The sequence below is a fragment of the Centruroides sculpturatus genome, unplaced genomic scaffold, assembly GCF_000671375.1.
Source record: "Centruroides sculpturatus isolate CEXI.00-Female unplaced genomic scaffold, Cexi_2.0 scaffold358, whole genome shotgun sequence".
In the NCBI taxonomy this organism is placed as follows: domain Eukaryota; kingdom Metazoa; phylum Arthropoda; class Arachnida; order Scorpiones; family Buthidae; genus Centruroides; species Centruroides sculpturatus.
Window position 1 is genome coordinate 440,131 of NW_019384588.1, and position 9,594 is coordinate 449,724.

The 9,594-nt window shown below is 23.5% G+C and overlaps 1 long non-coding RNA gene across 1 annotated transcript in view; it reads right to left on the reverse strand.

Moving 5' to 3' along the window:
• The window catches only part of LOC111624688, a 29,935-nt gene extending 26,597 nt beyond the window's left edge, over positions 1-3,338 (reverse strand). The window contains exon 1 of the long non-coding RNA XR_002756624.1: positions 3,069-3,338. This is a non-coding gene — a long non-coding RNA (uncharacterized LOC111624688). The remainder of the gene's footprint in view (positions 1-3,068) is intronic.
• Between the last annotated feature and the right edge of the window lie 6,256 nt (positions 3,339-9,594).

Sequence of the window (9,594 nt, forward strand, 5' to 3'; positions counted from 1 at the left end):
CATTCATTTTTTTAATCAACGTTTTAAGATTAAAATTCGTTCCGTTTTATAAACATTAGTTAATAAAATGATAGTTTATAGATAATAATTAAGTAATTTTTAAAGATGGAAGCGTTATCGTGCCATAGAAAGCTATTTATTTGGAAAAAAAGAGTAAAAAAAAACTGTCAGAATCTGTTGTATAAACATTACGGGGTATAAAAATCTAAGATCAAAACCCCCGAAATGAAATAATTTTAAATTAAAAAAATAAGAATAACCACGAAAAAAAATTAAAAAAACAATATATTCTTTAGAAAAAAATATAAAAAAGTGGGTAAAATATAAAAAAATACTGTAAAGTTGCCAAAAGAAAATGCTTCTAAATCTCAGCCATCCATCCCATAATTCCAAAGTATAGTTTTGTGAATGTTTTTAATCCTAAGATCACTTATATTTTAAACAAGTAAGGTGCGGTACTTAAAAATCTCCGAGTTTGTAACAACTTGACGGTAACTTAAAAAGTTATTTATTGTAGAGCAGATGAAAATTCGCTATTGTTAAAGCAATGGTCATGAACAATGGAATGGACGATTGTGAGATAAAGCGTATTGTCATTGATCTCAAGTACGCTACTGCATGTCGGAAGTATCTACAATAGAACGTTGTTAATACGCAGTTGACGGCGATGTATTGTACAACTTTACGTAGATTTTTATCCACGACAAGTATTTGACAAACAGTATGGGGGACGGAAGGGGAAGAACTTTAAAAATTCTTCAAAAACGCTCCTCTAGTCGAAGAAAAATCGATATTATCTAAACCTCCATTTTCTATTATTTCTAATTAATCATTTGGGGAGGATATAATTTAAGAAAAAAAAATTAACCACTGTCTATTTCTCTAAAGAATCGTATAAAAAAATATATTCCGATAGGGAGCAAGTTTCCATCAACAGCATCCTTTATATACGGGGTGAATCTGCTTAAACGGAGTACTCAACCCCCCGAAGCTATATTAAGATATTATTAATATGTCTTAAAAAATGGCGATAATAAAACGTTAAAATCTGGCCCTGTGCCTATTTGTGATTCCCACATCGCGCAGAAATACGAGCTTTTCGACAGAACAGTGGTTCGGCTAAATTCGTCTACAGACATATTTTTGTATACCGTTTCCATGTTTGTTTTTCGTCCTATTTTCAAATATGTAGTGTTTGTTGACGTATAGACGAGCGAAAGTGTCTTTACTTTTTATTTAAATAGGTGACGTTCTGTCTTTAAGATCATTACGGAGATTAATTAAGATGAAGTTATTGTAAATACTCTGACATATATTTTTTTTCTTACTCACTTTTACGATTTAGAATGATTAAATATTCATCGATTATATTCGTGTAACGTGGATTTCTAAGTGTTTTAAATGAAGCGCAGTAGCGATTAGGAAGTTAAAAAATATATATAATAAAATAAAAAAATAATGGTTAAAAAAGTTTTGTTATTAACTTATTAGAGAATGGAGAATGGTTAAATTCGATATTAAATAGAAAATTTAGTAAACTTTATAAAGAACTTTCTATTTTCAGCCTTGAGCAGAACTTCATCAAACGTTCTTTGATGCAAGGCAATCAAATCGAGAATAAATCGGATCAGCATTTTCTAATGATGAAGTTTAAGAAATCCAATAAAATATCTTTTGAATAAAATTTCTGATCAAAGTTTTTTAAGAAAAAAAGAAGAAAATTTTCGGCAAATTTCGAAACAAAGAACAAAAATATTCGTACAATTAGACGTAACGCTGCATTTGATATAGTAACATTTCTTCTGTACTAGAACGAATTAACGTTAATCGCATATATATCCTGCTTAATAAATATGATTAAGCATCGATCGATCGATGTTCGATCGAGTGTATAAAATAGTGAGTTCGGTGAATAATTATCTTCCCGTTTACAGTTTAACGTAGTGAGAAATTATGTATATAACATAACAGAATTGATTCTCTTTAGGTTATTTATTATATGTAACAATAAAGAAATCTAAGTAAATATAACTAAAGCGTGTAAAGATCTCAATTGTTATATACATTATATATATATATGACTATATACGGTCATTCGTTCGATTCTTTATAGGAAGTTTTCGCTCATACTTGGCACAGTTAAGTTAGTGTACTAGTGATGTTTATAAGACGTTATTAAGATAACAGAGCGAGTCATAGCCGAAGAAAAGTAAAGACTTTTCTTCACTTTCTGTAGACATTGCGACTGTAGCTTTATCACCCCAACATTAAATTGATCAACCATAAGCAAAGGTCATAAAGTTCTCGGGGGGTAGCAGCTCCGAGCTTTTACTGCTTCTATTGTTTCGGTTCAGCCTCAATAATAAACTCTCCTACAGCTGGATCTGTAAAAATTGATATAGGAAACGATGGGACAGTTTAGTGTGGCGTCAAAAAAGATCTTTTACCTGAAGTTGACCGATGAATTTTATAACAGACTCGCGAAAAGTTTCAAGTAAAATTATCTATGTAATTTTCAAACAATATACAATATATACATAAAGTTTAGATTTATACAGAGTATTTTTATATATAAAAAAAAATTTTATATATGAAATTTATTAATCGATTTAACAGGTAGAGATATCTGATAAAACTGTCATTTCGCCGTTAGCGTAGTACGTGACTGTCTGAATGAAGAATCGTCGGATACTTCAACTAACTGGAGAACTAAACCGTGACAGTGAGTTCTGTCTTCAACACTTTCAGTTCTTCAAACATCTTATTTTAAGAGAGCGATCACTTTTGTGGCTTTCACTTAACATAGGCCTATATACATTATCCCTTTTAATATTCACTTAAAAATAAAAATTAATCGTTTAAATTTCACTTTAAAATCCACTAAAAAGCAATCTAAAGTGTGAAATAATAACATCATCCGATACTAGAGGCTAATTCAAACACGGTTTTAAACCAGTTTTTAACTTTTAAAATTATTTAATAATTATAGATTTATATAAATTTATGCCGTGATAAACGAAACAGCAACAAAGTTAAAAGGAAATTTAAGAATAAGCGAGGCAGTATACTTCTCTAAAGGAATTCATGTTGGAATTTATCATCCTGTACAGATACTTCCAATCCGATCTAAAAGCCCGGCAAGCCTATCTGAAGAGCTATTGTCATCTAAAAGACCACTCGAGGGATAGCTTTCAGTGGAGAATATCACGTCTTCTCACTCGTCCCTGTATCAATTATAAGGCTCTTTATCAATACCGTCCGATAAGTCAATATCCATAATTCTTTGTGAAGAAAACAATTTTAAAACTTGAACATGAAAATGATCTCATTTTCTAATAGTTAGTTTAATAAATTATTTTAAAGCTTTATGAATTAAGTTATATTTTAGAAATTTAAAGAGATTTTTTAAATGTAATTATTTATATTTTCCATAATTTATATTTATTCGTTAAAGATGAGTTAGGTTTATAATAATAATAATACTATTATTATTATTATTATTATTACTATTGTTATTAATTATAGCCTGTATTTTATGGTATTAAATCGTATAAAAATGTAGTATTTGTAGGATTTTCTTATTTTAAGGTTGGTTGAAATTTCAATTCTTTGATACATGATCACAGTTTTAATGATCTGATCGATGGATATACTTGAGTGGCATCGTCTAACACAAACGTGTACCGCATAATTCTTTGTAAAATTTCGGTCTAGAGATCGAGAAAAAATATACAAAATTAAATTTATGAGAGAAACTTTAATTTTTGAACTTCACTCTTTCTAGATCTTTTTTTTTATTATTTTTCTTTTTTACATCACGTTCTTACTTCATATACAAATTGCATTTTTTACAAATTAAAAATGATTAAAATGAAGACCTTTATGCAATTAATTAATTCAAATTCGTTAATTTTATAAAATAAAAATCAAAATATATAATATGTGAGTTATTCTACATATAAAATTAAATTGAAATTCCTAAAAACAAAGAAGAGATATAAAGAATGAAAATGAAGCAGTCCAAAGATACCAAGAAAATAAAGAATAGGAAACCTTATCGTTGCTATCTATGATCTAAAATATTATGAAAAGATTCAAAAGCACTAGTAATAAGTCATGGAAGAGTGCCAAGACATGATATATAAGACTTATTTATAAAGAGTAAAGAGTTTTCAACAAATTACAAATAGCTGATTGCCGACTACATTAACATCTTGTTGAAAGACGCGCAGTTCTAAGACATCGAAAAATTACAAGCAATTAAAATTAATTCTTTTTTATACTGCCAAAAATGAAATGACTGTCATCAACAAGGCATTGCTTCAAAATGTATTTTTACATAGAGACCTCGATGTCTTAAATACTTTTGGAACAAACGTCAGTCGACTTGAAGGATCTGCTTTGAACGATTGTCTTTTGTGACGTTAGTTAAGGTACTTTGTCATAAAGAAGAAGCTTGCCAGGAATTGTTACATTAGTCTTACTTATATTTTTTTTTTAATTGGTATGCAATTAATTCCAAATCAGATAACTCATTACCATATTACTAGTTAAGATAAGTAGAAAATCTCTAATGGTATTGTACAATACCTTAAGGATTTTAAGTGGTAAGACACCATTGCTAAATATTGAAGAGGATAAAATATTAAAAATAATAATAAATAATATAATAAGAATTGCAAATAGTTGTTTGTTTTAAGAAAAAGAAAATAATTCATTCATTCATTAAAATTTAATTAACACGTAACTATATCTTTCCAGCGCTGAAAAACCTAGCTCTTTGCAAAGTTAAAAATCTTTGCATTAATGGTTAAAATACACTTTTATAACATTAAAAAATATACTATCGTGTCATCTAGTGAAGGACAATAGGAAAATTATTCAGGAAACAAAAGAAAAAATTATATTAAGAATCACTTTTTAAAATATTCTTTTTTTCTTTATGTTTTAATAAAATAGACACCTATAAAATTTCAAAATGTTTTATAATTTAACTGAAGAAGTTTACAAAATAAATAACAATTTTAGCAAGGCTAACATAGTGATCTACATTTGTTATTTACATGTCATATATCCAGGTAAAGATATAAAATATCAAGTTCTGATTATATGTTAAAAGTAGTTAGAGATAACAAAAAGTGTGTTTGTAATGTAACTTTACCTATTTAAATTAATCAACAAAAACATGTAAAAAAAATCTCATGATTCGATAATAATAATTTATCAAAATTTGTTTTAGATCTTCAGAATTTAAAATTATCTTTTCTATGAAATAATTCACTTGTGATATGATAATGGATTCTGTCACAAATTTTATTATTATTTATTATAAGAAAACAGTTATATAAATAATTTTGATGATTATAATTAACTTCATAATTATCAAAATTATAATAATGATAATTATAATTGGCATTAAATATTCAAGAGAAAGAGACAATATTAAAGTTTTAATCGAATTAACATGCTTAAACTCAAGAAATCTGCTTTAAAATAAGCCATTTGAATAAGTTAAATGCTTTTGTATAAGTTAAATTTTGAAATTATAGCTTATAAACTTATTATTATTTTATAATTTAATTAAATAGCAATTATTAAAATGTTTCGGGTTTAAAATATCAAATTAAAATTGAAATAATTCAATGTTTTATACAAAAAAAATGTCTGTTATTTCTATTTTCTATTAAATTGGGTTTAATTTAAATTGCTGTTTTTAATCGTTCAATTTTTAATTAATTAAAGAAAACTCATTAGAATGCAAAGAAAATATGAAAAATTAAATTAAAATTTATCGCGTGTAATTTATATTTAAAAAGGAACAAAGTTATAAGTATTAGATATCATAAATGTCGTCATAACCTTGAACATTAACATTTCGTTATAACAACTTTTTCAAGGTTATGATAATTATTCTAATCTACTTTTTAGTTTATTAACCTTTTTTTATTTTACTTTTTAATATAAAAGATTGTAGTGACTCCCTCTATTGACAGAAAAATACTTTAAAAGTGATGATAAGGAAGATAAGTTATCTTTCCTATGCATAATAAGAAAAATGATTAAAGTGCATATTTAAAATTGATTAATTTTTTAAACAAAGATATATATATATATTTATATTATAAAATATTTTTTTAAATTTATAAAATTTTATATAATTTTAGTCACTCTTAACGAGTGTGCTGGGTATATGAATAATATCTCGTTGGGTATATCCTCTTTCAGGTTATGGCAATCTGATTTTGGCTTGGATATAACCTAGTTGAGAGTAATTAGATCTTTTCTAAATACGATCCAAGCGTTCTGAAGGGCTAGGAGAGTAACCCCCTACAAAAGAATTTCCTGTTAACAATTAAATTACAGTAACGAAATGCGTAACAATTCGATTAGTGATCAAATCAAAGAGCTAACGACAATTAAATCCGCTCACCATCGACGTCATTTTTGTAAGAAAGTATTAAAAATCTACATATTAAAACATTATAAATAAACGAAGTTTCGCCTTTCCCCCCTCGTTAAAATCTTTATATATTTATACAAGGGACAATAGTTCCTTTTTCTGATGGATTCTATTGTGTGATAGATAATGTTCAATAACACATTGTCTCCTTTTATCTTAGGTTTACAAAATAGCAACTGTTGAAAATAGTAGAAAATTAAGTGTAGTTGAACTTTTTGGCCAATTTTTACTTTTCCGCATTACAAAGTGTGGCTTTGACAAGAAAGTATTTAGGTTATAGCAATCTCTAAAACATCTCTCGCTTTTCCACATCCGCTATCTTCTACTATCTTCATTAATTTTAAGTAATTAAAAGGTTTAACATAACATTTAAACAATAAAGCAAAAAAAGGAAATGTATTTTTGTTTTAAATTACAACAATTTTAATTAATAATGAAACTAACACTTATTAATGATAAAAAAAAGCTGTCAAGATATTCCTATATATTTTACTATATAACTACAAATAATAATAATAATATTATTGATAGAATTTATTCAAGGGTCTGGGCTGAAGAAAGAGAGTGAAAAGATAAAAAAACAGGATAAGTAAAAGGAGAGAAGTTCCTAGTAAAGTTATAAAATATTCAAAAAATAAAATAAATTAAATAAATATAATTTTAATCTAAATTATCTGAACTGATTTTTGATATTTTAACTTATTTTTTTTAATAAATCTGATTTATTTTCCCTCAAAACAATTAGATTCATGATTCGATATATTAAATAATGGCTCCAGAAGTAATTTTTAAAATTTTATGAATTAATACATAAAAATTTATATTCATAATGCTTATTTTATACACAACTAATTTATTCAATTTTTTTCTATAAATGCTCTCTGATTTATCATCAAAGATAGTATGCAGAGTTAATAATTTTAATAAATAATCTTCATTTAAATTTGATAAAAGTAAATCATTTTACTTAGATAATTATACATAATTACATAATTTGTAAATGTTTTACTCTTTTAAAGTTTAAAATAATTTCAAAATTAATATTTTTAAACAAAAATATTTAAAATTATTTTTATAATAATCAACTTTACTAAAATTAAATACAGTAAGGGACTATTAAATTTGCAACTATTTTTAAATGTATTAATATAATTTATACATGTATAATGAAGGATTTTATAATTTATAATTATTTTAAAAGTATTAATTAACTTTAATTTAATAAATAAAAATTAAAAATTTATCATCATATAATTCTAAAAAACTTAAATAAAACTAATAAATAAATATTTTAATAATTCAATACTTCAAATTCATCTAAAATTTACACTAATTTACAATTATATTAATATAGAAACTTATTCTATTAGTGCTTTAATTATAATATAAATTACTAATTATGATATAATAATATAATACAACAGAATGATTTATAACAGCAATATCTTCACATTTCAAAAACAAAATAAATTATTATAAGAATTATGTTAAATAAATTTTTACATAAAAATAATTACCTCATTCTTTTAGATATTTAACAAATAAATGTTTATAAATAATTAAAATAAAAAGTAATTTTAAAAATTGACTTAAAATGATTAAAATTATACATTTTTTAAATGTTTTATTTGCCATTTATTAACATTAACATTTACATTAATATTAACATTAACATATAAAACATTTATTAATTGTTTTATATGTTAATGTTAATGTTAAAGTCTAAAATAATTTAAAAAGAAAACATTGCTTCTTGTTAAGAAAATAAAATAAAAAAAAAATATTTTAAAAATTTCATATAAATTCAAAAATTTATCTTGCTTTTTGAATTATTTAGATAAAAGACATATTTAAAATGTTAATATATTTATCTCATTTAAAAAATATCTAGCAAATAAATACTCCTGAATTACTGGAACAAAAATAATTACAAAAAAAAACTTTAAATCATTAAAATTTAGACCTTTTTAAAATGTAAACCTTATATTTTATATTTTTAAAGCATTATTTCTTAAGAAAAAAAATTTTAAATATGATGTTTTAAAAAGAAAAATTTACAATATATAAACAATTATGCAATTCAGTTTAAAAAATTAAATTAAAAACATTTAAAATGTTAATATATTTACTTCATTCTTTAAATATTTAACAAATAAATGCTCTTGAATTATTATACAAAAAATAATTTAAAAAAAATTTAAATTATTAAAATTTTAACCCTTTTTGAATGTGAAATTTAAAATATTTTATTCTTTTAAAATCCAAAAAAATCATTTTAAATCTCGTTTTTAAATAAAATATTTAAAAGAGTAAAAGAATAAAACATTTAAAATTTTAAATGTTTTTAAATTAATTTCTTAAACTGAATTGCAGTTTAAAAATATTGTAAATTTTTCTATCTTTAAAAAATCATATTTAAAATTTTTTTTCTTATGAAACAACATTTCTAATTATTTTACATAATTTAGGCTTTAAAAGTATAAAATATTTTAAGGTTTACATTTTAAAAAGGGCCTAAATTTCAGTAATTAAAAATTTTTTTTAATAATTATTTTTGTTCCAGTAATTCTAGGAGCATTTATTTGTTAGATATTTTTTTAAATGAGATAAATATATTAACATTTTAAATAAGTTTTTTATTTTATTTTTAAAAATAAACTGTGTAATTGTTTACAATATTAAGAATTTTATAATTTGCAAAAAATCATGTAAATAAAACTTATAGTTATATTAAATACATAATAAATTATGTAATTTAATTTTAAAAAAAAGCATATTTCTGAAATATTAAGACCAAAAAAATAACTTTATAAACTTAAATTAATTAATATTCAGATCTTTTTTTTTCTTTAAATAAAAAATAAACCTTTAAAATTTTTAAAGATTAAAGTAAAATTCATATTATTGTAAACAATTACATAATATTGAATACATACATATGTAACTTATATATAGACAAGTCTTTTATGTATGTATATATATAAGACTTGTCTATATATCTGTTTCCTGGTTAAAAAACTAAATAAATAAATAAAAACAAGTTTCCTAAAAGAATGCGAACGTTAGAAAACTTGTCCTTTATTTCAAAAAAGACTCAAAAAATTTGAGAAAGGATAGGAAGTATCGTATTATGG